The sequence below is a fragment of the Crotalus tigris genome, unplaced genomic scaffold, assembly GCF_016545835.1.
Source record: "Crotalus tigris isolate CLP2741 ecotype Arizona unplaced genomic scaffold, ASM1654583v1 scf7180000017753.6788120, whole genome shotgun sequence".
NCBI lineage: Eukaryota > Metazoa > Chordata > Lepidosauria > Squamata > Viperidae > Crotalus > Crotalus tigris.
The window spans coordinates 4,276,442-4,303,742 of record NW_024096615.1 but is presented as its reverse complement, the minus strand read 5'-3'; the positions used below and the strand labels follow the sequence as shown (position 1 = coordinate 4,303,742).

The following is a 27,301-nucleotide window of genomic DNA, read 5'->3' as shown; positions in this document are numbered from 1 at the left end:
CAATGAGATCATTAGCAAGACCGTGCTAGCTGTAATGGCTTCATGCTTCAGTAAGCTATAAAAGAGGAGGTATTGCCCTAAGAATCTAAACTGGTGCTTATGGGGAAACATAGAAATAAGCATTTTGGATAAAACTTCAGCAGAGTTCAGGTCTATTTGACTGCTTGATTTGTTCCATGGTTTATCTTTCCACAATCTTCATTTCATAATTCCTAGATTAACTGGATAACAGAGTTATCCAGCTGGAGGTCTTCTAGTGCAGCAGGAGACCCACAACAAATGGTTGTGTAGTCTCTTCTTGAAAGCCCCCAGGGGTGAAGCAGCTATGACCTCTCAAGCAAGTTGCTCCATTAATTGTTCTCACTGTCAGGAAATTTCTCCTTATATCTAGGTTGATTCCCTCCTTGATTAGTTTCCATCCGTTGCTTCTTCTCCTGCCTCCAGGTGCTTTGGAAAATAGCTTGACTCCCTCTTCTTTGGGGCAGCCCCTGAGATATTGGAACACTGCATTGCCAGACCCATCTAATCAGAAATTGTTCCTGTGATTTGTCTTACATGGCCTTGGAGAATAGCTTGCCTTCTATAATAATAATAATGATAAAGTTGGAAGGGACCTTGGAGGTCATCTAGTCCAACCCCCTGCTCAGGCAGGAAACCCTATACCATTTCGGACAAATGGCTGTCCAGTCTCTTCTTAAAAACTTCCAGTGTTGGAGCATTTGTCGCTTCTGGAGGCAGGTTTATTCCACTGGACAATTTTTCTAACTGTCAGGAAGTTTCTCCTTAGTTCTAGGTTGCTTCTCTCCTTCATTAGTTTCCATCTGTTGCTTCTTGTCCTGCCTACAGGCGCTTTGGAGAATAGCTTGACCCCCTATTCTTTGTGGCAGCCCCTGAGATATTGGAACACTGCTATCATGTCACCCCTGGTCCTTCTCTTCATTAAACTAGACATACCCAATTCCAGCAACCATTCCTTATATGTTTTAGCCTCTAGTCCCCTAATCATCTTTGTTGTTCTTCTCTGTATTTTTTCTAGAGTCTCAACCTCTTTTTTACATCATGGTGACCAAAACTGGGTTCTTTGTGTCAACCCCTGAGATATTGGAAGACTGCTATCATGTGACCCCTACTCCTTCTCTTTGTTAAACCAAATCCTGCAGCCCTTCTTCATATGTTTTAGCCTCCGCCTCCTCCTCATCTTCGTTGCTCTTCTCTGCACTCTTTCCATAGTCTCAATATTTTTTTTTATAATGTTTCAATAACTATTTGATCTACAAAGAAGAGGTGGGGGGTCTACCTATTTTCCAAAGCACCTGAAGGCAGGGCAAGAAGCAATGGATGGAAACCGATCAAGGAGAGAAGCAATCTGGAATTAAGGAGAAACTTCCCAACAGTGAGGACAATTAACCAGCCTTCAGAAGTTGTGGGTGCTCTACCACTGGAGGTTTTTAAGAAGAGCCTGGACAGTCACTTGTGTGAAATGGTATGGGGGTCTCCTGCTTGAGCAGGGGGCTGGACTAGAAGACCTCCAAGGTCCCTTCCAGCTCTGATCTGTTCATTTTTCTAACCATCAGGGCAAATAGGTCCCAAGTCAACGGACTTCAATGATACGTGAATACTGATGATCAGGTACTGACTAAGATGGTTAAATGAAATACTCAGTTTGCTTAAGAGCAATACCCAGTTGAATATTAAGGCTAATAGGAATTGCATGCCTGGTTAACCATGGCTGCAGATGATTGGCTTGGACCAATAATTTGCCCAGTTTAGTAAGTCTTCCTAGGAAAGTAAATGAGCACTAATGAAGTTGGCAATTCCATTCCAGGATAATTTTGAGGGAAGAAACACCGGCTTAGGAGAGGCAATTTTCATTAGCGCTGCAGTGCTGGGAAAACAGTTGTACATTCTTCCCCTTAGTTGTGATCCTTATCCTGTTTCCCTCCCCCCCCCTGCTGTTTTAATTTTGAACATTAGACCCACTAACTGCAACTAACTGCAAATGTCACATCTCGGCTGAGCCTGAGTAACCTGGAGGAGAACTAACATCTTTTGCAATGGATGCAGAATGGCAGCAGAGAGAGTATACGTGGAAATAAGCATTTGCCTTGCATTCCCTAAATAAAGGACGGGCTGCCAACCATGGTTGGAAAAATGCAATTATTTCCACCTCTGGCAGGTCTTTAAGGAATGGATACTGGGATAAATGGGGGGGGAGCACAGAATCTCTCATATTAGGAACACATTGAAAGAATGGCACAGTGGTTAGAATGCAGTATTGCAGGCTGACTCTGCTGACTGCCAGGGCTTCGATCCTACCAGTTAAAAGTTGACTCAGCCTCCTTTTTTTTTATTAAAAGTTTTACAAATTTAATACAATATAAACCCCTCCCACCCCCTCCCCCCTCCCCCACTTCCCAGAGCTGATTACAGGGTAACAAATAAACAAACATAATCTAACTAACATTAACCAATTATACTATCAATCAAAACCATAACACACTTTAACTCCTTTTCAAAACAAATATTAACAAATTAAAAACAAAAATAATAATATAATTAAAACTATTAATAATTATCTAAAATCTACTCATATGCAAGATAATACTTTTCAGTTTCATATTTCTTTTGAATGTAATCAATCCATCTTCTCCAAACCATAATATATCTTTCTTGTGAATGATCCTTCAAATAGGCGGAGATTTTTGCCATTTCTGCTAAATTAGACACCTTAAGTATCCATTCTTCCATAGTAGGCAATGAGTTTTTCTTCCAATATTGTCCCACCAATAATCTTACAGCTGTTATAAGATTCAACATCAGATTGATTTCCTTAACATCAAAATCTACAATTTGTTGTTGTTAATTGCGAAGTCATGTCCGACCCATCGTGACCCCATGGACAATGTTCCTCCAGGTCTTCCTCTCCTCTACCATCTTCTGGAGTCCATTTAAGTTCACACCTACTGCTTCAGTGACTCCATCAAGCCACCTCATTCTCTGTCATCCCCTTCTTCTATTGCCCTCAATCTTTCCCAGCATTAGGTCCTTCTCCAGTGAGACCTTCCTTCTCATTAGGTGGCCAAAATCTACAATAATACCCAACAAAAATAACTGCGGAGTAAACTTTATCTTTCTCTTAAAAATCTTTTGAATATTCCACCAAATCTTAATCCCAAAAGCTTTTATGTCTCTACAAGTCCACCAAGTGTGAAAATAGGTTGCATCTAAACTTCCACATCTCCAACATTTGGGCTGTAAATTCGGATACATGTGAGACAACTCAGCCTTCTATCCTCGCAAGATTGGTAAAATGAGAATCCAGATTGTTGGGGGGAATACGCTGACTCTGTAAACCACTTAGAGAAGCAGTATCTAAGTCTAAGGGCTATTGCAAGTGCTATTGACTCAGCCTTCTGTCCTTCCGAGGTCGGTAGAATGAGGACCCAAATTGTTGAAAGCAATAGGCTGACTCTGTAAACTGCTTAGAGAGGTCTACAAAGCATTGTGATGCAATCTATAAGTCTAAATGCTATTGCTATTGCCTCTGCCTTCCATCCTTCCAAGGTCAGTAAAATGACCCAGATTGTTGGGGGGCAAAAGGCTGACTCTGTCAACCACTTAGAGAGGGCTGTAAAGCACTGTGAAGTGGTATATAAGTCTAAGTGCTGTTGCCATTGCTATCGAACGAGCTACTGAGCAGAAATCAGAAGATCGTGCCAGCAAATTATGGAGTAGGAGTTAAATTGCATGGCGGAGGTTATAAAAGTAGATCCTCAGGAGGGATTCCAGAGGGATCATATAATTTTAGTACTTGGACAGTTTGTATTATTATTGTGGTTGATCACACAGTGAGCCAGATGTTTAGACTGAATTGGGCACTTTTATCCACCTATTGAATCCTTCCCAAGGACCTGAGATAGTTTGATGGGATTCAAGAAATCATTGGAGGATGTAATAGTTTCAAGTAAAGCTGCTTCCTGCAATGGACTCATGGTGATTTTGTCAATGCTGATGGTGCACAAGTGGTGCTCCAGATGTTTTGGGATTGCACCCAAGGCTTTTGTTATCTATGATACATATACAGAGATGTTAGAGATAGATAGATAGATAGATAGATAGATAGATAGATAGATAGATAGATAGATAGACAGACAGACAGATAAACAGAGATTAGATAGATGATAGATAGATAGATGATAAACAGAGATTAGATAGATAGATAGATAGCTGATAGATGATAGATAGATAGATAGATAGATAGATAGATAGATAGATAAACAGAGATTAGATAGATGATAGATAGATAGATAGATAGATAGATAGATAGATAGATAGATGATAAACAGAGATTAGATAGATAGATAGATAGATAGCTGATAGATGATAGATAGATAGATAGATAGATAGATAGATAGATAGATAGATGATAAACAGACATTAGATAGCTAGCTAGCTAGCTAGATAGACAGACAGACAGACAGATATAAATTTTGAGCTTGCAAATTATGAATGAAATTGCAACAAAGACAGATTTAATGCTCACTTATTAGTTTATAGATTAAGAAGGGCAAACTATATGTTTCTACATCCACCCTCTTTCTGGAGAACTCCAAGCTAGGACGTCAATGAAAAAAACACATCCTTTTTAAACAGTTTGTGGCAACATGAAAAGAACACATTTCTTTAAAAGGAACTCAGGATTCTGGACGTTGTCCAGTTGGACCCAAAATGGAACTGGCCCAAAGGTCTAGTCCTGGAGGCTCGCCGTGGCCTTTCCACTTCAATTATACAGCCACTGTTTCTCCAAGCGTTCCTGTTATGTATTACATCGTGGTGATAATATTTACAGGGGTTTTTCTTTCTCTTGGTTTCAGTGGACGGATGCCTCAGCAGTTCCCCTCATGACCCAGATGGAAAGCTGGCTATTTTTAGGAAGAGCTTTTGAAAAAGGGCAGCATGGCTGCAAGCCACAGTCTTTGATCTGCTCCGCTTGACTGGTTCCAAGTGATCGCTTTCAGACTGGCAGGACTGTGATGCTATTCCGCAGCTGGAGGAACGCCAGAAGAAGAGCACTTCGTCTTCAATAAAATTGGCTCTGACATCGGTGTGTGGTTTATGCGCCCGGAGATTCCCCACAGACTCCCTTTCCCTTTTTCAAAAGTACACTGTGCAAAGGTCTGTCTTTGGGAGTGGGAATCTTTTAACCCCGAGAACCGTTGTGAGGGGATGGGTCAAGGTGTAACGGTTAAGGAGAAGCTTCCTAAGAGTGAAAACAATCAACCAATGGAATGGCTTGCTTTCAGAAGTTGTGGGTGCTTTTAAGAAGAAGCTGGACAGCCATTTGTCTGATGTGTTATAGGGGTTCCTCTTTGACCAGGGGGTTGGACTAGAAGACCTTCATGGTCCCTTCCAACTCTGTTTCTATTCTATTCTATTCTATTCTATTCTATTCTATTCTATATTCCACTTACACTCTACTCTATATTCCACTCTACATTCTACTCTACTCTACTCTACTCTACTCTACTCTACTCTACTCTACTCTACTCTACTCTACTCTACTCTACTCTATTCTATTCTATTCTATTCTATTCTATATTCCACTCTACACTCTACTCTACTCTACTCCACTCCACTCCACTCCACTCCACTCCACTCCACTCCACTCCACTCCACTCCACTCTACTCTACTCTACTCTACTCTACTCTACTCTACTCTACTCTACTCTACTCTACTCTATCCTGTATTCCAATATCTATTCTATTCTATTCTATTCTATTCTATTCTATTCTATTCTATTCTATTCTATTCTATTCTATTCTATTCTATTCTATTCTATTCTATTCTATATTCCACTCTACACTCTACTCTACTCTACTCTATATTCCACTCTACATTCTACTCTACTCTACTCTACTCTACTCTACTCTACTCTACTCTATTCTATTCTATTCTATTCTATTCTATTCTATTCTATTCTATTCTAGAATAAAGTCCCTTTCCTCTCTGCCTAATGATAATGCAACCGATATTAAATTTTATCAATTGTGCTAGGCTCTATGCTGTAGTATTTACTGAAAGTATTAGCCATTTTAAATAATAAGAACCAGAGTGGAAGCAACACGGTGTGTGTTCAGTTTCAAAAGCCCTCCATGCCACTGGTGCTTTTTATTAGCTCAGTACAAATTAGGGCTGCTAATTAGAGATACAACAGGAGGGCAATATTCTCCTGCTGAAAAGCAAATCTCTCCCTTTCTGGAATTGAGTTGATTATGCTTGTTTCCAGGAGCTGTGGGTGCTTCATCACTGGAAGCTTTTAAGGAGAGACTGGACAGCCACTTGTCTGGAATGGTATAGGTCAGGGGTAGGCAACCTTGGCTCCTTTATGACTCGTGGACTTCAACTCCCAGAATTCCTGAGCCAGCATGGCTCAGCTTGGAACCTCTCCCTTTCCCCTCAGCGTGGCTGGCTCGGGAATTCTGGGAGTTGAAATCCATGAATCATAAAAAAGCCAAGGTTGCCTACCCCTGGTATAGGGTCTCTTTTCTATGAAATGAAGAAACACTTATGTCTTTTCTGTTTGAAGTTGAACATCTTGCAAAAACAGTCAACGCAATTCATTTCATATAGGAGTCAAGTCCTATATTCTTTTTGGGATCAAGATTTGCCTCATTTTACTCTCTTACACACATCCACCTATTGTACACACACAGACACAACTCTTTGGATGTCTTCCCTTCTATAGGATTGAGTCTACATCCAAAGCACAAAGCAGTGTCCTTAAGGAGAATGGGCTTAGGAAAAATCCTTTCTCATTTGTGTCTTCTACAGTGCTAAAAAAAAAAATCTATGAAACATTGGAGATAAATGTAGTTATTTTATTCCCAAGATGTCTCATGATAGCAATTTTTTAAAAGAGCTTACGGTGATCTTAAAAATTGCCCCCCCCCCTGTGCTTTTAATAATACAACCCTCTTTTGACCTATCATAGAGGGCTGCTGCTAAGCCATCTTCAAGTGTGTCACACTAAAAGAAATTCAGTAAGTTTTAATAGAAGCATTCCTTTTGTGAAGAATAAAAGGGACACCTCCAAGTCAATAGCGATGATATTTTCTTAAGTGCAAAGGTGACGATTTTCTAACGATTGTCTTCTATCCTTACCATAATGTCTTTTCTACTGCGATACCTCACCAAGCAACAGAATAGTACGTATTTTTTTCCCCTAAGCAATTTCATCTGTTCCTTTTGGTAGGTGTTGGATAAAACTAATGGAGAAAAATGTTTTTTTTTTTCCTTAGGAAATTCGTTCCTGTGAATACTAATTTCGGATTATATTTTGAAAAAAAGAACTTCCAAAGATTTCATGATGTGGTTGAATATCTCTGGGGCAAGAGAATTGGGAATGCACTTTTAAATCCTATTAGATAGATAGATAGATAGATAGATAGATAGATAGATAGATAGATAGATAGATAGATAGATAGATAGACAGACAGACAGACAGACAGACAGACAGACAGACAGACAGATGATAACCTTTATTGTCATTTTTTTTACTATGGGCACAACAGCACACATCAAAAATGAAATTTAGCTGCCCACTCTCAAAGTGAACACATACATGACACACACCTAAACATACTATATACAACATATGTATAAACATTCATTGCAGAATGAAATCTAAATTTCATGTGGTGAAATTTCACAGTTTCAAACTGGAGTTCGCAATTGACAGAATAAGAGAGTTGGAAGTGACTTTGAAGGTCTTCTAGTCCAACCTCCTGCTCAGGCAGGAAACCCTATAGACATTTAGACAAATCATTGTTCAATCTCTTCTTAAAAACATCCAGTGTTGGGGCATTCACAACTTCTGGTGAAAAGCTGTTCCACTGGTTAATTGTTCTCACTGTCAGGAAATTTCTCCTTGGTTCTAGATTGGATCTCTCCTTGATTAGTTTCCATCCATTGCTTCTTCTCCTGCTTCTTCTTTGGGGCAACCCCTGAGATATTGGAACACTGCTATCATGTCACCCTTAGTCATTCTCTTTATTGAACTAGACATGCCCAACTGTCATATTTTTTATCCTTCAGACCCCCTTGTTGCTGGACTTCACTGTATTCTTTATAGACTCTCAACATCTTTTTTACATCGTGGTGACCAAAACTGGATGCAATATTCCAAATGTGGGCTTACCAAGGCATTATAAAGTGGTATAAACCCTTCATGAGATTAAAACAAAAGGAAAAAAAACTGCTAGAAAGAAGATAATCCTAAGAAATTAACATTAAAAGATCTAATGGCAATTTTTCGGTTCTGTGGCCAATAGAGTTGTAAAATGAATTAGGAATGAGCTGAGATAACCATACTTATTTTTGTAGCATCGCATAAAATGAGCAGACGTTTCAACTGGTTTAATTCCATTTGTTGGTTGCCAGCAATTTTGTGGAAATGCAAACTCTGTATAAAGAAAAGAAGAAACAGGGGAGACATGATAGCAGTGTTCCAGTATTTGAAGGGCTGCCACAAAGAAGAGGGGGTCACATTATTCTCCAAAGCCCCAGAAGGCAGGACAAGAAACAATGTTTGGAAACTGAACAAATAGAGAAGCAATCTAGAACTAAGGAGACAGTGAGGACAATAAACCAGTGGAACAGCTTGCCTCCAGAAATCGTGGGTGCTCCATCACTTGAGATTTTTAACAGGAGACTGGACAGTCACTGGTCTGAGATGGTATAGTTCTCCTGTTTGAGCAGGGGGCTGGACTAGAAGACCTCTAAGGTCCCTTCCAGCTCTATTCTATTCCATAGTCCAACTCTTGGTCTTATCTGCGTTCAAGAGACTGCAGAGGCTGACTTTGTAAACCACTTAGAGAGGGCTGTAAAAGCACGATGAAGTGGTATAGATAAGGGTGTAGAAGTCTACACATACATTGTATATAGTATGTTTAAATGTGTGTTATGTATGTATACACTTTTAGAGGAAACAATTAAATTTCATTTTTAATGTATGCCATTGTGCCTACAGTAAAAAATGACAATAAAGCTTATCTATCTATCTATCTATCTATCTATCTATCTATCTATCTATCTATCTATCTATCTATCTATCTATCTTTCTATCTATCTATCTATCTATCTATCCATCCATCCATCCATCTATCTATCTATCTATCTATCATCAATCATCTATCTATCTATCTATCTATCTATCTATCTATCTATCAATCATCTATCTATATTAACTGTCATATCTATCTCTATCCATCTATCTGTCTAAGAGGTATATATTGCTATTGCTATCTGAAAACGATAATGTCATAATTTTTGGCTTCTTTCTAGATATTACACTCCAACGAGTCTAGATAGTTTATTTACTTCAAAGATAACACACAGTGATTTATAATGTAAATAGTATTAGCAATAGTAATAATAGTAGAGTTGGAAGCGAGCTTTGAGGTCATCTAGTCCAACTGCCTGATACACTGGTATCTGATATTGCTCTGCATTTCACTTTGAGATACAGCATGGTTACCAGGGATAGTTTGCTTGTTTAAATATGTGTCTGTAAAATGCCCAGCAAATCCAGATTTCTGTTATCGAGCCTGGCTCTGTCCAGATAAATAACATCTGTTGAATTGTTTTCCCACACAGGGTCTGCAGGTGCAAAGCCCCAGGCAGTCCAATCTGTTTGGCGCCTTTGAATTTGTGTTTGATAGTCTCAAACTCTACGGCCCACTATTCAGCATTTTGCATGCTTTTGCCCAGCTTGGTTGTGTGAGCTATTGCCAAATATGCAAATAGATCTCCTGAAATGCTAAAGAGGGGAAAACCTGAAGCTGTTGAAAAGAAATGATTCCTTGCCAAAGTAGCTTGTTAGTTTAGTTTAATTTAAGAAGATAAAAAAAAAGAGAAAGAAGAAAACGAAACAGCACAAACTGATAATCCATGTGCGCCAGAGAAGGCAACATTCATTTTTAGGCATGATTAATCTGAAAAAAACAATAACGGAAAATAAATATGTAAAAAACTGTAATGCCTTTATATAAATCCATTGCATAACCATATTTTGTAGAGTTTTGGTCACAGCTCTTTAAAAAAAAAAAACACTGCAGAGCCAGAAGAGTTGCAAAAGAACAATCATTTTTGCAAATAAATACATAAATAAATCTAAATATTAACCTAAACATTAACCTAACCCTAACCCAGAGAAGCGGTTGGACTAGAAGACCTCAAAAGTCCCTTCAACTCTACTATTATTACTATTACTAATGCTATTTACCTTATAAATCACTGTGTGTTATCTTTGAAGTAAATAAACTATCTAGATTCGTTGGAGTGTAATAGCACAGAGGTCCATAAAATTCTGAATGGTGAGCAAATGGATTTTTTTTAGGTGCTGTGTTTATCTAGAAAGAAGTCAAAAATTATGACATTATCTTCTCAGGTAGCAATATATACCTCTTAGATAGATAGATGGATAGAGAGAGATATGATACTTAATATAGATAGATGATTGATGATAGGTAGATAGATGTTGTTGTTGTTAGTTGCAAAGTCATGTCCGACCCATCGCGACCCCACGGACAACGTTCCTCCAGGCCTTCCTGTCCTCTGCCACCTTCTGGAGTTCATTTAAGCTCACACCTACTGCTTCAGGGACTCCATCCAGCCATCTCATTCTCTGTCGTCCCATTCTTCTATTGCCCTCCATCTTTCCCAGCATTAGGCTCTTCTCCAGTGAGTCCTTCCTTCTCATTAGGTGAGAAGTACTTGAGTTTCAACTTCAGGATCTGGCCTTCTAAAGAGCAGTCAGGGTTGATCTCCTCTAGGACTGACCGGTTTGATCACCTTGCAGTCCAGGGGACTCGCAGGAGTCTTCTCCAGATAGATAGATAGATAGATAGATAGATAGATAGATAGATAGATGGATGGATGGATGGATGGATGGATGGATGGATGGATGGATGGATGGATGATAAGGTTTTTCTTCCCATTTTCCAACTTCTTCTGGTCATTTGGTTAGGATTGCTTGTACAGCCGTCCTGGCTTGCAAAACCACATGGGGTGATTTTATTTCTAAAAAGTGGGTTTTTCTCTGCGAGAAACTTTTTTTTTTTTAACCGCTCAGTGAGATACAGTATGACCACTTCCTCTCTTAGCTGGCTAGAGCTGTGAAAAGCCGCATGTTTGGATGATCTGGGTTTCAAGAGCTCCAGCCAAAAGTCTCGATAGCACATGGAATGGCGTAATGCTGTCGCAAACTCGGTTCCAAGGATTTGGACCACAGATGGAGATGGTTATAAAGGGGCATTTGGGCCTACGCCAGGTGTTCATTTAAAGAGGAGATCAAGTGAAATGTACCACTTGCAGAGTAAAGTTCCCCATTTATCAATGGGACACTTTCCTAGGAGTGTCACGTTAACCCATCCAGACTGATTGGTTTCGGCAACGGAAAAGCCAAACTCCATTATGGCTGGCTTTTCAGCACATCCAAAGGCTGGTTATGCACTCCAGAAGGTTTATCCCAGGGAAGAAAAAAAATCCTTGATTAATTATATACTGGTCTGATATTAGACGGGGGCATGATAGCTCGGGGTCAATGACGCTGAGCTTGTAGGCTTGGCTTTGGGACCCGGGCTTATGCAAGGGGATAAACCACTTAGAGAGGGCTGTAAAACACTGTGAAGTGGTATATAAGTCAATTGGTATTGCTATTAACTCAGCCTTCTGTCCTTCCGAGGTTGGTAAAAGAGGACCCAGGTTGTTGCAGGCAATCCTCAGTAAAACCATTTAGAGAGGGCTGTAAAGCACTGTGAAGTGGTATATAAGTCTATGTGCTGTTGCTATTGACTCAGCCTTCCATCCGTCTGAGGTTGGTAAAGCAAGGACCCAGATGGTCGGGGGCAAGAGGCTGACTCTGTAAACCGCTTAGAGAGGGCTGTAAAACACAGTGAAGTGGTATATAAGTCTAAGTGCTATTTCTATTGCTACTGCTATTGAGTCAGCCTTCCACCCTTCTTTCCAAGGTCAGTAAAATGAGGACCCAGATTGTTGGGGGCCAAAAGGCTGACTCTGAAAACCACTTAGAGAGGGCTGTAAAGAGGTGTGAAGTGGTGTATAAGTCTACATGCTATTTCTAGTGCTATTTCTATTGCTATTGACTCAGCCTTCCATCCTTCGGAGGTTGGTAAAGCAAGGACCCAGATTGTTGGGGGCAACAGGCTGACTCTGTCAATTGCTTAGAGAGGGCTGTAAAACACAACAAAGTGGTATATAAGTCTAAGTGCTGTTGCTCTTGACTCAGCCTTCTGTCCTTCCAAGGTCGATAAAATGAGGACCCAGATTGTTGGGGGCCACAGGCTGACTGTAAATTGCTTAGAGAGGGCTGTAAAGCACCGTGAAGCAGTATATAAGTTTAAGTGCTGTTGCTATTGCTATTGACTCAGCCTTCCGTCCTTCCGAGGTCGGTAAAATGAGGGGAGGGGAGAGAGAGAGCAAAATTGTGTGGTAAGAATTCTAGGAACTACTGATTTAACTCATAAATAATAAAAAAGATCTTTTGATCCCTAAACTGAATAGTATTTATTCATAGAAAGGAATCCGAATCTTTTTGCCAATTACATTATAATATATTCCACCTTCCCTTACAGCCTGCTATATAATATTGAAACATTCTGCAGTGAACTGATACTTTTTTTTTCAAATTTTATTTATAATACAGTTAAGAACAAACAAACATTGGATTTAGCGTGACATTCCAGTATATACATTCTTATCAGATTATTCCACTTTTTACAATCAATTCTTCATCTCTACATATACATCTAAGTTTTATATTGAGGGCAATATGCTGATTCTGTAAACCACTTAGAAAGGGCAATAAAGCACTATGAAGTGGTATATAAGTCTAAATGCTATTGCTATTTATGATGTTTTTTTTTTTTATCGTAAGCCACCTAAGAGTCCCTTTACTTGAGATGGATGGCTCTATAGATGTGACTACTAAATAAAATAAATAGACAATACATGGCTTGGTGTGCAAATGCCACTTCTTTTTGCTCTCAAGAAACACACCCAATGATAATTAGACACCGATTGATTAAATTGACTAACCTTGCAACGCACCGCCATCTTTTTAATTAGCTGATCCTGCGCCATGCCAATAAATGTATTTAAGGATAATTTGATTTCGACAGCATAAGCTCGCTTCTTTAATTAAATGGAAGTGTAAAGTTTATTTTTAGCTAGCTATCGTTCCAAGCAGTGGTCAATAAATGAAGCTTTGGAAAGCCATACAGCTCTGTCAAACTTACAGTCTTTAAATCACTAATTTTTTATTATTCTGTCAGATGCTACGCAGCGGTTGTATATTGTGAACTGAATATATATACACGGCTTGGTGAAATGCTGAACCAGCCATTTTTGGTTTAGTGTGTGAGGCTCTGTAAAAACAGACTTTTCCAGAATATCCTTCCCAAAATATTACTCTTAATCCTTCAAAATGTCAATTATAGTATTTCTTCTTGCAGTTTATCCCCAAAACAACAATCCTGTTAATAGGCTGACTCAATGTGGCTCATTCAACTTCCTAAAGATGTGAGTCTTAAACCCAAATTTAAACCGATACCCATTGTTTCAATAGCCTACCTTACTTCAGACGTCCAACTAGGTCTAAGTTATAATTCCTGGTAATTTTTCAATATTTTCCACACTTTTCCATCGAGTAGGAGCAGAAAATTCTATATCCATCAAAGTGACCAAGTTTTCCATGTCTCTGGATCCTTCTAACATTGTCTCTCAGCAAGTGACTTTGTTTGTAATGGGAACTAAGCAAGGTGCTTCCCGGTTAACATTTGAATGGCAGGGCTGCAGAGCTGAACTTCAAAACAACAGTGTCAGATTGTCTCCCATCCTGTTGCAGTTAGGAGACTGAGAGAATTAGGCCAGAACTATTACATAAGAGGGCTGAAACATTCCTTAAGATCTTGAAAACAAGATAGCATTTGGAAGAGACTCAAGCAGGCTCTTATGCAGTAGGGCATATAAGATGGAGAAGGGATAAAACACAATCTGGTCTGCGAGATTTTGTTATTCTAACTTATCTCAGTAAAATGTAGCTTTCCTGAGATGTTTGTTTCCCAATACTATAGAGCCTAAATTTTTGAGATGCAGATCCATGACCAAGAAGGAGTTAGAATAGAATAGAGCTGGAAAGGACCTTGGGAGGTCTTTTAGTCCACCCCCTGCTCAAGCAGGAGAACCTATATCATTTCAGATAGGTCGTTATTCAGGCTCTTCTTAAAAACTTCCAGTGATGGAGTGCCACGATTTCTGGAGGCAAGCTGTTCCACTGGTTAATTGTCCTCACTGTCAGGAAGTTTCTCCTTAATTCCAGGTTGCTTCTCTCCTTGATTAGTTTCCAGCCATTGTTTCTTGTCCTGCCCTCTGGTGCTTTGGAGAATAATGTGGCCCCCCTCTTCTTTGTGGCAGCCCCTCAAATAATGGAACACTGCTATCATGTCTCCCCTATTTCTTTAGACTAGCCAAACCCAAGTCCTGCAGCCATTCTTCGTATGTTTTAGTCTCCAGGCCTTGGATCATCTTAGTTGCTCTATTTTCTAATACAGGGCAGTGAGAAAAAGTGTTGAATACGACTTGCCAAAACGGAGATATTTTTACCCCAGGAGTGAGTCACAAGACAGAACACAATGTTTTGCGTTTTGCTGACAGTCTGCACGAGATCCAATAATGGAAAAGGTTTTAAAGTAAAAAAGACACATCTCCTGATTTCTTTCTTTCATTTTTTTTTTTTAAAATAAATAAGCCAGTGTTTTCTCCCATATGCTATGGGATGGTTTTTGCCAGAAAATGCTGGTTTGCATCAAAAAATAATGTGAAATTGCAATTAGGTGATTGTAGGGCATTGCAAAGAGCCAAAAATATAAGTCAGTCACCGAGCAGCCCAAAATGTGGTGTGTCAGGACTTCAATATTAGGTTATAAGCTCCTCTAACTTTGAATGTCTGTGGAGATTCTCCATCATCCAAGTCATGGTTGCTCCAAAGATACTTTTCCAAAAGGCAACTGGAATTTCTTGAGGTTTTTTTCCTTGAAAAAAGTTGAATTGAAGATTGTATGGTATCGTATCGTATCATATAGTGTAGTGTAGTGTAATGTAGTGTAGTGTTGTGTAGTATAGTATACTTATATTGTATTGTAGTGTAGTGTATTTATGTTATGTTATGTTGTATTGTATTGTAGTGTATTGTAGTGTAGTGTACTATACTTATATTATATTATATTGTAGTGTAGTGTAGTGTAGTATATTATATTATATTGTAGTGTAGTGTAGTGTAGTGTAGTGTAGTATATAATGTAACGTAACATAACATAACATAACATAATTGTTAACAGAATGGGATGAAACATCCAGGTGATATATAGGTCTCCCACTTATTTTTATAAAGGCATTGTTCCCCTACTTCCTTTCTTTTTCTTTTTTTATGGCTTCTTTCTTCCTCATGCAATTATTTATGGAGATGCCGTTCAGTATGGACTAAATAATAAAATGTGAACAGCTTCAGGGGGATTAAAGTAATAGATTAATGGAATGGAATAATGGAATACAGTGGTGGAAAAATCTGACGGCGCAGGGCATAATTCTAATGAAGTCCCATTTTATTAACAAAAACATGTGTCCTGACAACTATGTTTCAGATTGCTGGCAGCAGGAGATTCTTAAAAAAGGAGGTCTTGATCTGTACTTAATTCCATTATGTGCCTAAGCATTATTTTTAAAAATCTGCTCACCTTCCTTTGATGGACAGTATGATTATGTATGCAGAAAGGCTTACTTAAGGCATAAGTAAAACCATAAGTAAAACATTTCAAATATGGGTACTTTAATAAACCCATCTATATGAGCAATCCCTCCCTCCCTCCCTCCCTCCCTCCCTCCCTCCCTCCCTTCCTTCCTTCCTTCCTTCCTTCCTTCCTTCCTTCCTTCCTTCCTTCCTTCCTTCTTTCCTTCCCAATTGCTTCTTTCAAGATGAAAGGACAGCTGACACTAATGCAAAGAGACAGCATAACTCACAAACCATCTGGGAATGTCTTAGTTCCTATTTTTACTTGGGGATGTCATATCTATTCACCTGACATCTGTTCTAGCATGTCATGTATCCAATAATTAGATGTCTTTCCGGCAAGTATGGGCTGCTGTCCATGGGAAGGCAGTTGGCATTGCTTCCTTTGAGAAAGAAAGGAAGAAGGCACAGCCGCACCATTTGTAAATGTATAGTTTACGCTCCACTTTGGCAGCGTGAGCAAAAGGGAATCTGCTTTATGTTCCTTCTGCACTATGCTTTATATGAGTCTCACTAGAATGGCAATATCTCATTTCACGTATTCTGTTCCATTCCATTGAGTTGTATTCCATAGGGTTCAGCCTCCTGGCTGTGCCTAACAATAACATTTTTTCAAAATTAAGAAATATGGGTCCGCTAGTTGTGGGCAATGCTTCACGGAAGGTGCGTGACTCCATCTATCTCTTTTGGGAGATCCAGCTTGCAAACGGCGGGCATTGTATCCCACTCTGCACACCCTGGAAGGAAGCGAAAAACGGATTGGAAACAGCCCTGCTTTACTTCAAAAAGGGATTTTTGGAGCTTCACTTGAAAGAGACATTCAAAGGAACACCTGATCCCTCAGACAGTGACCTCTTTGGGATCTGCAGCATTGGCTTTTGGCAACTTGCGCCAATGAATTGGAGGTTACAGGCAGAAGAAGCTCCAAGGGGGAGCAGCAGTGATGTACGTTGGGAAGCACAGATTTGATCTGTGACACAACACACTGAAGGTTGGAGATAAAGTCCAAGACAGCTGTGTCACTCATACTAATAATTTTTGTTGTTGTTCAGTCTCTAAGTCATGTCTGGCTCTTCACAGCCCCATGGACCATAGCACACCAGCATCCCTCCCCCATCCTCCACTGTCTCCCAGAATCTGCCCAAACCCATGTCCATCATGTCGGTGACATCATCTAACCATCTCCTCCTCTGCCCATCCCCTTCTCCTTTCACCTTCCATCTTTCCCAACATTGGGATCTTCTCCAAGTTGTCCTCTCTTCTCATCTGGTGGCCAAAATATTTGAGCTTCAGCTTCAGTATCTGTCCCTCCAAAGGACAGTCAGGGTGGATGTCCTTTGAGACATACTAGTAACAATGTGCTTTTAATTTAGGAATGCACAAAACTACTCTAGCCTTGGGCATAGATTTGAAATGCTTTCCAGAAAATATACTTACATGTTCTTTGGGACAAAAGTCTGGAATGGACAACTGTCTGACTAGGCCAGAAATAAGGTGCATCCTCTATTATCTTCAACCTTCCAGACAACATCTGAATGTGACTGATCTGGCAGGATTCCCTCCCTAGAGAGTATCTCTTAGCTTCTTTGCCCTAAATAAATGTCTGTGGAGATTCTCAGTCTTCCAGGTCATGGTTGATCCCAAAAGTTGCTTTTTCAGGAGGCAACTGGACTTCCTTGTTTATCTTTGAAGACGTTTCGCTTCTCCTCCAAGAAGCTTCCATCTCTGACTAGATGGTGGGGAGTGAAAGGATTGGCAAGCAATACAAATCCTTCCATTCCCCACTCAGGTGACCCTGAGGACACAAATAAACCTCCAGGTGGCCTCAATGACTCTCCAAAAGAAGATAAATGACCAGCTGTCTGCAAGGAGTATAAATCCTTCCATTCCCCACCCTCCAGTCAGAGCTTGAAGAAGCTTCTGGGATGAGAAGCGAAATGTCTTCAGAGATAAATAAGAAAGTCCAGTTGCCTCCTGGGAAAAAAAAAAAACTCTTTGGGTTTCCCCTATATCAGTGGTTCTCAACCTTTTTAATGCCGCGACCCCCAACCGGTTGTAAGTTGAGGACTACTCAACCGGTGCAGCACTGTTTGCAGAATGGGACTTTTGGCGGGCTCAGCAGGGCAGAGACAGCCTGGACAATTCCTATTGGCTTTGGAAAGCCAATAGAATTAGACTCTATTCAAGAGAGTCTATTCTATTGGCTTTCAAAAGCCAATAGAATAAAAGGGAGTAGCACAGCTAAGGAAAAGGGGGAAAAAATGGCGGACTGCATTGTTTGGCGACCCCCGTGAAATGGTTGTTCGACCCCAAATGGGGTCCCGACCCACAGGTTGAGAACCACTGCCCTAGATAGTTTTCCACTATTAGCAGAAATATCTGTCTGTCTATCTGAGTCAGAAGCTAAGCAAGGTTGGATAAACCAATATCTTAATGGGAGCTTTATGCAGGCATCCATTATATGTCATTAACAATGGCGCATGAATCAAAGTAGATGTCATCTTTACTATTTTTTTAAAAAAATATATTTTAGTATGGCCATACTACCCCAAATTAAGGGATTACAGGTTTGTAAAAAGGGAATCCTTTAATTTTTATTGTTCCCTTTCTTTAAAACAATGTGACTGACTTTTCGTAACAGTTATCTATTATTAGAACATTATTATAAAATATTGATTGCATCACGATTAAGTTACTATTCATACTATGAAGTATGAAATGACTGTTCCATGTAAACTTATGTAAAGGAAAGGACAGGGCTGGTAGTAGAGGTTCTCTTTCTTTCTCTCTCTCTCTTTCTTTCTTTCTTTCTTTCTTTCTTTCTTTCTTTCTTTCTTTCTTTCTTTCTTTCTTTCTTATACTTTAATATTCTTTTAACAAGCAATGAAATAGAATGTGTTCTTTTTTCCTGGCAGCATAAATCAACATTCATTTACTTAATGAGAAAGCACATGGACTGAAATATGGGTGTTATTAAATTTAAGCAAGTGATTGCATTTAATCAGGCGAGTAACTAAGCAAATAAAAAAAAAATACACAGTGGACAGTCCTGTTTATTTATACTGGAAGAATATCTATTGTTTTCCTAATTTCCCTAATTGCTCTCAAATTCTCAAACTACCGTAAATGCCGGCGTATAAGACGACTTCTGCGAGCGCTGAAATTGGCGCCAAAGACGGGGGTCGTCTTATACACCGAGTCGTCTTATACGCCGGAAATACTGGTAGTTTCCGGCGTATAAGACGACGTTCTAGGAATGTGGCCCGGCTATAAAGACGGGGGTCGTCTTATATGCCGGGTCGCCTAATATGGCGGCATATACGGTAATCAAGGAGAGAAGCAACCTGGAACTAAGGAGAAACTTCCTGACAGTGAGGACAATTAACTAGTGGAACAACCTGCCTCCAGAAGCGGTGAATTCTCCAACACTGGAAGTTTTTAAGAAGAGACTGGACAAAAGCAGGGGGTTGGACTAGATGACCTCCAAGTTCTGTTCCAACTTTATTGTTATTGTTGTTATTATTATTATTATTATTATTATCATTATTATCATTATTATCCTCCCTACCCCCTTCACAGGTGCTGGGGACCCTCTTCGTCTACAGCCTATTTGTGATGGAGCCCTTCCAGGGGATCCCCTGGGAGAAGATGGAGGAGATCCTGTACGGCGTCCATGCCCTCAGCTGGACACTGGAGTTCCTGGTGGCCCTGTGCGTGGTGGTCTATGGCATGTGGGGGTCCATCGCAGGGGAATGGACCTGGCTGGGGGCCTCGGTCATCCTCGTCCATGATTACTTCAACGTCTGGCTCAGGGCCCGATCCAGCTGGAGAAGTTTCTCGTCCAGCCCCCAGATCAAGCAGGAGACCCTATACCATTTCAGACAAGTGGCTGTCCAGTCCCTTGTTAAAAACCTCCAGTGATGGAGCACCCACATATTCTGGAGGCAGGTTGTTCCACTGGTTAATTGTTCCCACTGTTAGGAAATTTCTCTTTAATTCCAGGTTGCTTCTCTCCTTGGTTAGTTTCCATCTGTTATTTCTTGTCTTGCCCTCTGGTTCTTTGGAAAATAAGTTGACCCCCTCTTCTTTGTGGCATCCCCTCAAATACTGGAATACTGCTATCATGTCCCCCCTATTTCTTCTTTTCTCTAGACTAGCCAAACCCAAATCCTGAAGCCGTTCTTCGTATGTTTTAGTCTCCAGGCCTTTAATCATCTTAGTTGCTCTTCTCTGCACTTCCCCCCCCCCAAAGTATCAACATCTTTTTTTGTAGCTTGGTTACCAAAGTTGGTGGCAGTATTCCAGGTGTGGTCTTATATCTGCATTATTATTCAGAATTCAAGCAGAATTATCTCTAATGAATAGAGAGGAGGGTAATATTACAAATTTAAGATCACAGTCAATGGAGTTTAATAATCAGCCTCTCCTTTCTCTCTCTATTTTGCTCAGCCTCTCCCTTTCTTTGTCCCTTTCCCCCCTTTTTTGATATTTGAATATATATATATATATTCTGAGGTTTTCGCGGGTGTTTGCATGTAGGTCTTTGGTTATTCGGGTTTTCTCCCACGTAAAATTGGAAGTGTCTTGGCGATGTTTTGACGAAGTCCCATTCGTCATCTTCAGGCTGGTGTTTTCAGCTTCATGCTTCGAAGTTTATAACAACTGCCTAACATGCAGATAGCCCAGGTTCGAATCTCAGAAGAGTAAGTCTGGCTGAAGAGAGTTAAAGGAACTCGAAATAGCTATACCAGTTCTCTCTTTATGATGTCGTAGCTGGTGACTGCTGCTTGTGGATGGCTCTGGATGGAGCTGATACAGGCAAAAGAAAAGAAAAAGAAAGAAGATTTCTTTCTCCCATATTTGGGCTGACAGGGTGTATATATATATATATATATATATATATATATATATATATATATATATATATATATATATATATATATATATATGTCAAAATTAGGATTAGTAAGCGGTCATTTTGTCCTGAAACTCCGAAATTTTGTTCACATGCTGTAACTAGTGAAAGAAATGTATTAAGCAAATGTGCCAAAAATTGAACTTTCTTAATCAAAAGCATTGTAAAATATTCTACTCAGCCGACCGGTGTTATCTCCAGTGCCTAAGCTCCATTTTGTTAAGAGGGTTGCTATGGTAACTAAAGCTTGACTTCTTATCAAGGTAGGTGCAGAAATTACAGCAAGCTTCAACTTTATCCTGTCTACCCAACTAGGATAGCTATCCCAAGCTCTTTATGACAGTCTGTGGATGGGTGTATCTTCATATGTAAAACAAGGAGAGTTACATTTTATTTTACCACCGTGTCTGTCATGGCTGCATCTTTTCTATCCAAGCTTCATGAGCAAACAGCCTGACATTAGCAATGGGGGGGGGGAAGGGGAAGATTGGACTATAAGGAAGAAGGGGGGGATGGAAGCCCAGCTGAGCCTGGCAACTAGCGTCAGTCAGCCAAGGTCAACCGTTGGTATGCAGAGCAGGCAACCAAGAACCTGTTTCCTAAACAATATATAAGCACTGAATTGGACATTTACAGATAACCAAGAAATGGCTGCAGGAGAAGAGAAAAAATTACTTTGTATTTTTTTTAATAATAATAATAAAGTTGGAAGGGACCTTGGAGGTCATCGAGTCCAACCCCCTGCTCAGGCAGGAACCCTGCACCATTTCAGACAAATGGCTGTCCAGTCTCTTCTTAAAAACTTCCAGGGTTGGAGCATTCACCACTTCTGGAGGCAGGTCGTTCCATTGGTTAATTGTTCTAACTGTCAGGAAGTTTCTCCTTAGTTCTAGGTTGCTTCTCTCCTTGATTAGTTTCCATCCGTTGCTTCTTGTTCTGCCTGCTGGTTCTTTGGAGAATAGCTTGACTCCCTCTCCTTTGGGGCAACCCCTGAGATATTGGAACGTTGCTGTCATGTCCCCCCTCATCCTTCTCTTCGTTAAACTAGACATACCCAATCCAGGAACTGTTCTTTATATGTTTTAGCCTCCAGTCCCCTAATCATCTTTGTTGCTCTTCTCTGCACTCTTTCTAGAGTCTCAACATCTTTTTTACATCGTGGTGACCAAAACTGGATGCCATATTCAAAGTGCGGCCTTACCAAGACCTTGTAAAGTGGTACTAACACTTCACGTGATCTTGATTCTATCCCTCTGTTAATGCAGCCCAGCACTGTGTTGGCTTTTTTGGCAGCTGCAGCCCATGGCTGGCTCATAGAATAGAATAGAATAGAATAGAATAGAATAGAATAGAATAGAATAGAATAGAATAGAATAGAATAGAATAGAATAGAATAGATTGAACTTACACAGATTCAGCTTACACAACTTCTATAACCGCTTAAGCTTCAGTAAAGTATACTCTTGGCAAAAATTAAAATAAATACATAAATAATGGCGAAGAGAGGTTCTTTGCTGGATGATTGAGTTGACAGGGTCCTTACGATGGACGGCAGAATTGGAAGAGAGGAAAAATATCTCTTTTTTTTTTCTTGTGGGAGAGTGGAAATGCTTCTTCCTGGATTCCCAGCAGGTTCTCAGCCTGGTGTGTGTGTGTGTGTGTGTGTGTGTGTGTGTGGTGGGGGGAAATCTTCTGTTGGAATCATAAAATTGGCTTATATGGGCCATGTGAGTGTCGTTCCAATTCAAAGCCAAGCTGGAAACTCTGCAGTGTGTTGATAATGGGATCTTTCCTGCTGGGGGACTTAATTAAACTGGCAAAACTGCAGAAGGTTGAGGTGGAGGCTTTTCCGAGAACCTTTTCCCAAACTTGCATGAAAATGGCCCACTGTGAAAGACGTTCAGCCTTGCCCAGAGTGGAGTAAGACCAGAGGAAGAGACTACGGAGAAATAACTGAAATATGCAGCTCTGCTCTACTTCCACAGCCATAGAAGGATTCCCACATGCCAAGCATGACTCCTGGAAACTGATAGACATGTTCCCTGCTTGAGCAAGGAGTTGGACTAGAAGACCTCCAAAGTCCCGTTTAACTCTGTTATTCTTCTCTTCTCTTCTCTCTTCTCTTCTCTTCTCTTCTCTTCTCTTCTCTTCTCTTCTCTTCTCTTCTCTTCTCTTCTCTTCTCTTCTCTTCTCTTCTATTCTCCAATATTTATTCTATTCTATTCTATTCTATTCTATTCTATTCTATTCTATTCTATTCTATTCTATTCTCAACATGCTGAAACAATGATTTTTATACTAAGAGTTGATTGAGCTACTAAATTTCTTCCTGGAGCTCTCCAAGGTCCTGACAGCTTTGTTTTGCTAGAGCTCATCTCTGTCTTGGCCAATCCTTGTGCGTATTTAAGCGTAGCTGGCTTCCTCTAGGGTTTCGCAAACATATAATTAACATATAATTGTTAATTAGATACTTCGACATCATTAGCCCACTCAAGTTAAATGTCCAGGCTTATAAGAGATATTAGATACTAGCATCTGTTTTAACAAATTATGCTGTTCCAACAGATGCTTACCCCTGACTCATCTGGAAAGAATTTGAAGAAACCAGCCCTTACACAAAGATAGAAGGTAGGCTGATGGAATCTAAAATGGAATTTCAGCTAATGGAAAGCAAGTGTGAAATGTTATTTGACAATGTGACTATCTACAAGTAGTCCTTGTCTAACAACCATTCATTCAGGGGCCATTCAAACTTACAACACTGAAAAAAGTGACTTAGGACCATTTTTCACCCTTAGGATCATTACAGCATCCTCATGGTAACCTGATCAAAATTCAGATGATTGACAACTGGTTCGTGTTTATGACAGTTGCAGTGTCCTGGGGGGGGTCATGTGATCCCCTTTTTTTTTGACCCTCTGACAACCAAAGTTAAAGGGGAAGTCAGAGTCACTTAACAGTCATGTTACTGTGATTCATTCATTCATTCTTTCTTTCTTTCTCTCTTTCTCTTTCTTTCTTTCTCTCTCTCTCTCTCTCTCTTTCTTTCTTTCTCTTTCACTTTCTTTCTTTCTTTCTTTCTTTCTTTCTTTCTTTCTTTCTTTCTTTCTTTCTTTCTATCTTTCTTTCTCTCTTTCTTTCTTCTCTCTCCTTACTTCTTTCTACCTACCTACCTGCATTTTTTTTAAAAAAATAATGTGAATAATATTTAAATAGCTTTATGATAATATTTTTTTACCTTTGTATTTTGGGAGAAGTGTGTTCAATTCATCTTTAATGTAATTGCTTCCTTCCTTCCTTTCTTCCTTCCTTCCTACATTTTTTTTTAAATAACATAAATGACATTTAAATAACTTTATGATAATCATTTTTTTACCTTTGTATTTTGAGAGAAACATGTTCAGTTTATCCTTAATGTGATTCTTTCTTTCTTTCTTTCTTTCTGTCTGTCTTTCTCTCTCTCTCTCTCTCTTTTTCTTTCTTTCTTTCTTTTTTCTCTCTCTCTCTCTCCCCCCCTCTCTCCTTCCTACCTACCAACCTATCTACCTACCTACAATTTTTAAAAGAGTCACAGGAATGACATTTAAATAACTTCATGATAATAATGCAGGACACAATTTCTGAGGCACTTCGTTACACCGGGGGAGACAATAAATCTTCCCTTAGAGTTTCAGCCTCTTTGTAAGTCATGGTGATTTAAAGCCACTCATAACTTTCTCAGGAAATACATTTTGGGAAGCAATTTCCCATCCATTTAGGCCAAGTGAACTGGCAAGCTGAAGTAAAATCTATTTAATCATATTGCAGAATGGCAGAGAGAGAGAGAGGAGGATGCGGGGGAGCCCATCCCTTATGCAGGCTGCCATCACACCCTTTAATTCCAATAGGCTTGATTGTTTAACAGGAGTGACATCTGGTTCTTTAAACTGGATTTTCTGTTCATCAGCATTTCAGAATTATTTAGTGTTAAAATCTACTTTTTCTTCTTTTCACAAGATTTGGAAATAATGAAAGACCAGGGTAGACAAATAATGCCCTTTTCTAGGTAGCTGGCCAAAAGTAAGTATGACAGAGAGAAAAAAACAATGTCAGAGAATGGCAGGGATAATCAGAGCTAACGAGATGCTTCCGGAAGGAAAAAAAAAGTGCTGAAGTTATTCCAACATTTTAAAAGTGTAAATGCACTAATAATCTTTCATTCAGTTAATTGCTTTCCCACTTTCTTTGTGCAATTGGCTGTTTTTAGCATCTGCTCATTGTTCAAATGGAAAAAAAATATTTCCCTTACTTAAATCTGTGTAATGCATTCTATACAGGGCACTTTTATGCTGCTTTTAGTTTTACCTTGATCATCTGTTTTATCTTTGTTCAGGATAAGTTTGCCTCAGAACTTTGACTTTACGTTATTTTTGTTATCAGTCCTACAGTGGAAGCTTTTAACTATGTTCTCACTGGCTTTGTAGGTTTCCCCCTCTTGGGAGGAATGAGATGGTTAGATTGATGAAAGGGTGGATGGATGGGTGGATAAATGATAGTTGATAGATGGTAGAGGATGGATGATAGATGATGGATAGATGGTGGAGGATGGATGATAGAAGATGGATGATAGATGATGAATGGATGGATGGATGGATGATACATGATGGAGGATTGATGATAGAAGATGGGTAATGGGTGGATGGATGGAAGGAAGGATGGATGGATAATAGTTGATAGATGGTAGAGGATGGATGATAGATGATGGATGATAGATGGTGGAGGATGGATGATAGAAGATGGATGGGTGGATGGAAGAATGGATGAATGATACATGATGGAGGATCGATGATAGAAGATAGGTGATGGATGGATAGATGCTAGTTCATAGATGGTAGAGGAGGGATGATAGATGATGGATGATAGATGGTGGAGGATGGATGATATAAGTTGATGGATGGATGGATGGAAGGATGGATGGATGATACAAGATGGGTGATAGATGATGGATGGATGGATGTTCTATCCTAGACTTCAGCCATAATAAAGTTTAATTTTCAAAACTTATACACATAAGGCTCTGTGAACCACTTGGCTCACCTTGCATGAAATCTAAATGATTGAGATGCTACTGGGGAGGATGGAAGGATTTATATTCCTTGTTGTCACCTGGCTTTTAGCACTCTCTCTGAGAATCGTTGAGGCCACTTGGAGGTTTTTCTAGGCATAGAAGTCCTTCCATCCTCCAATATTCAGTCAGAACTGCAGAAGCTTCTGGGATAAGAAGCGAAACATCTCCATGGGAAAACAAAGTCCAGTTGCCTTTTGAAAAAGCATCTTTGGGAGAACCAGCCTGAAGCAAACAGGGAAGCAACTGACAAAAGTGAGTGCCATCCGGTAAGGTGCAAGGAAGGAAGACTTTGCATGCTGTGCGAGTGGTTGAATGATTTTGAACCCAGTTGGACAAGAGAAGAGATTGTGTGGAAGAGAATGGCTTTAATTGTGAATTTAACTGTGAATTGACTTTAGGTAAGTCCTTATGGACATGACATAGCCACCCCTTTTCCTTATTTGACTGCCAAACTGGCTGGTTCTGCCTGATTTATAATCTCCATCCGTTTTCTCTGTCTGGTTCGTACATTTGTCCTCTGTTTCACCTTAAATCCTTTTCAGATGATGGATGCTTAAACCATATTTGCCACCTAACAGATGTTTGGTTAGTAATCTCCCCTTGAGAGGGACCCTTGTTAATAATTAAAGGAAAAGCAGGATGGATGCTTGATACTATTTGCATACTGAATATAATTATTGCTCTAGTTCAGGATTAGCTTTAATTCAATTACGGTCATCCAGGTTTGTCCTCCTTCAAACGAACGCGCCAATGAGGAGGCACGTTTACATACTCTTTGATAATTAACTTGCACTGTACCTTATACAATATCTTTGTCCAGTTCCTCTAATCCGAATGATCCTTTAGAACAGTGGTTCTCAACTTTTTTAATGCCATGACCCCAACCGGTCATAAGTCGAGGACTACTCAACTGGTGCAGCACCGTTTGCAGAATGGGACTTTTGGCGGGCTCAGCAGGGCAGAGACAGCCTGGACCATTCCTATTGGCTTTGGAAAGCCAATAGAATTAGACTCTATTCAAGAGAGTCTATTCTATTGGCTTTCCAAAGCCAATAGAATAAAAGGGAGTAGCACAGCTAAGGAAAAGGGGAAAAAAATGGTGGACTGCGTTGTTTGGCGACCCCCGTGAAATGGTCGTTCGACCCCAAATGGGGTCCCGACCCACAGGTTGAGAACCACTGCTTTAGAATAAGTGTCAAACAGCCAGGGCAACTTATAATTTCAAGGAGCATCAAAAGATAAGCAAATAAATAATGTTCTTGCCTTAAAGGAACTAGAGAATAGTCCACCACAATGAAAAATGTAATTGGTAAATTAAAATCCAAACAATAAAACCATTGGCCCCTAAAGACCAGACAAAATAAGTGTTTGAATATCTTCTATAAAGATACTGGAGGCTTTTGTCTGTAATGG

At 39.8% G+C, this 27,301-nt stretch overlaps 1 protein-coding gene and 1 long non-coding RNA gene across 2 annotated transcripts in view; one reads left to right on the top strand and one right to left on the bottom strand.

Annotated features, from left to right (window-relative positions):
* The window catches only part of LOC120306827, a 92,222-nt gene extending 87,094 nt beyond the window's left edge, over positions 1-5,128 (top strand). Inside the window, exon 3 of the long non-coding RNA XR_005556399.1 lies at positions 4,875-5,128. This is a non-coding gene — a long non-coding RNA (uncharacterized LOC120306827). The remainder of the gene's footprint in view (positions 1-4,874) is intronic.
* RASGEF1A (RasGEF domain family member 1A) overlaps positions 1-27,301 on the bottom strand; it is a 188,223-nt gene that overhangs the window by 146,707 nt on the left and 14,215 nt on the right. The window lies entirely within an intron of this gene.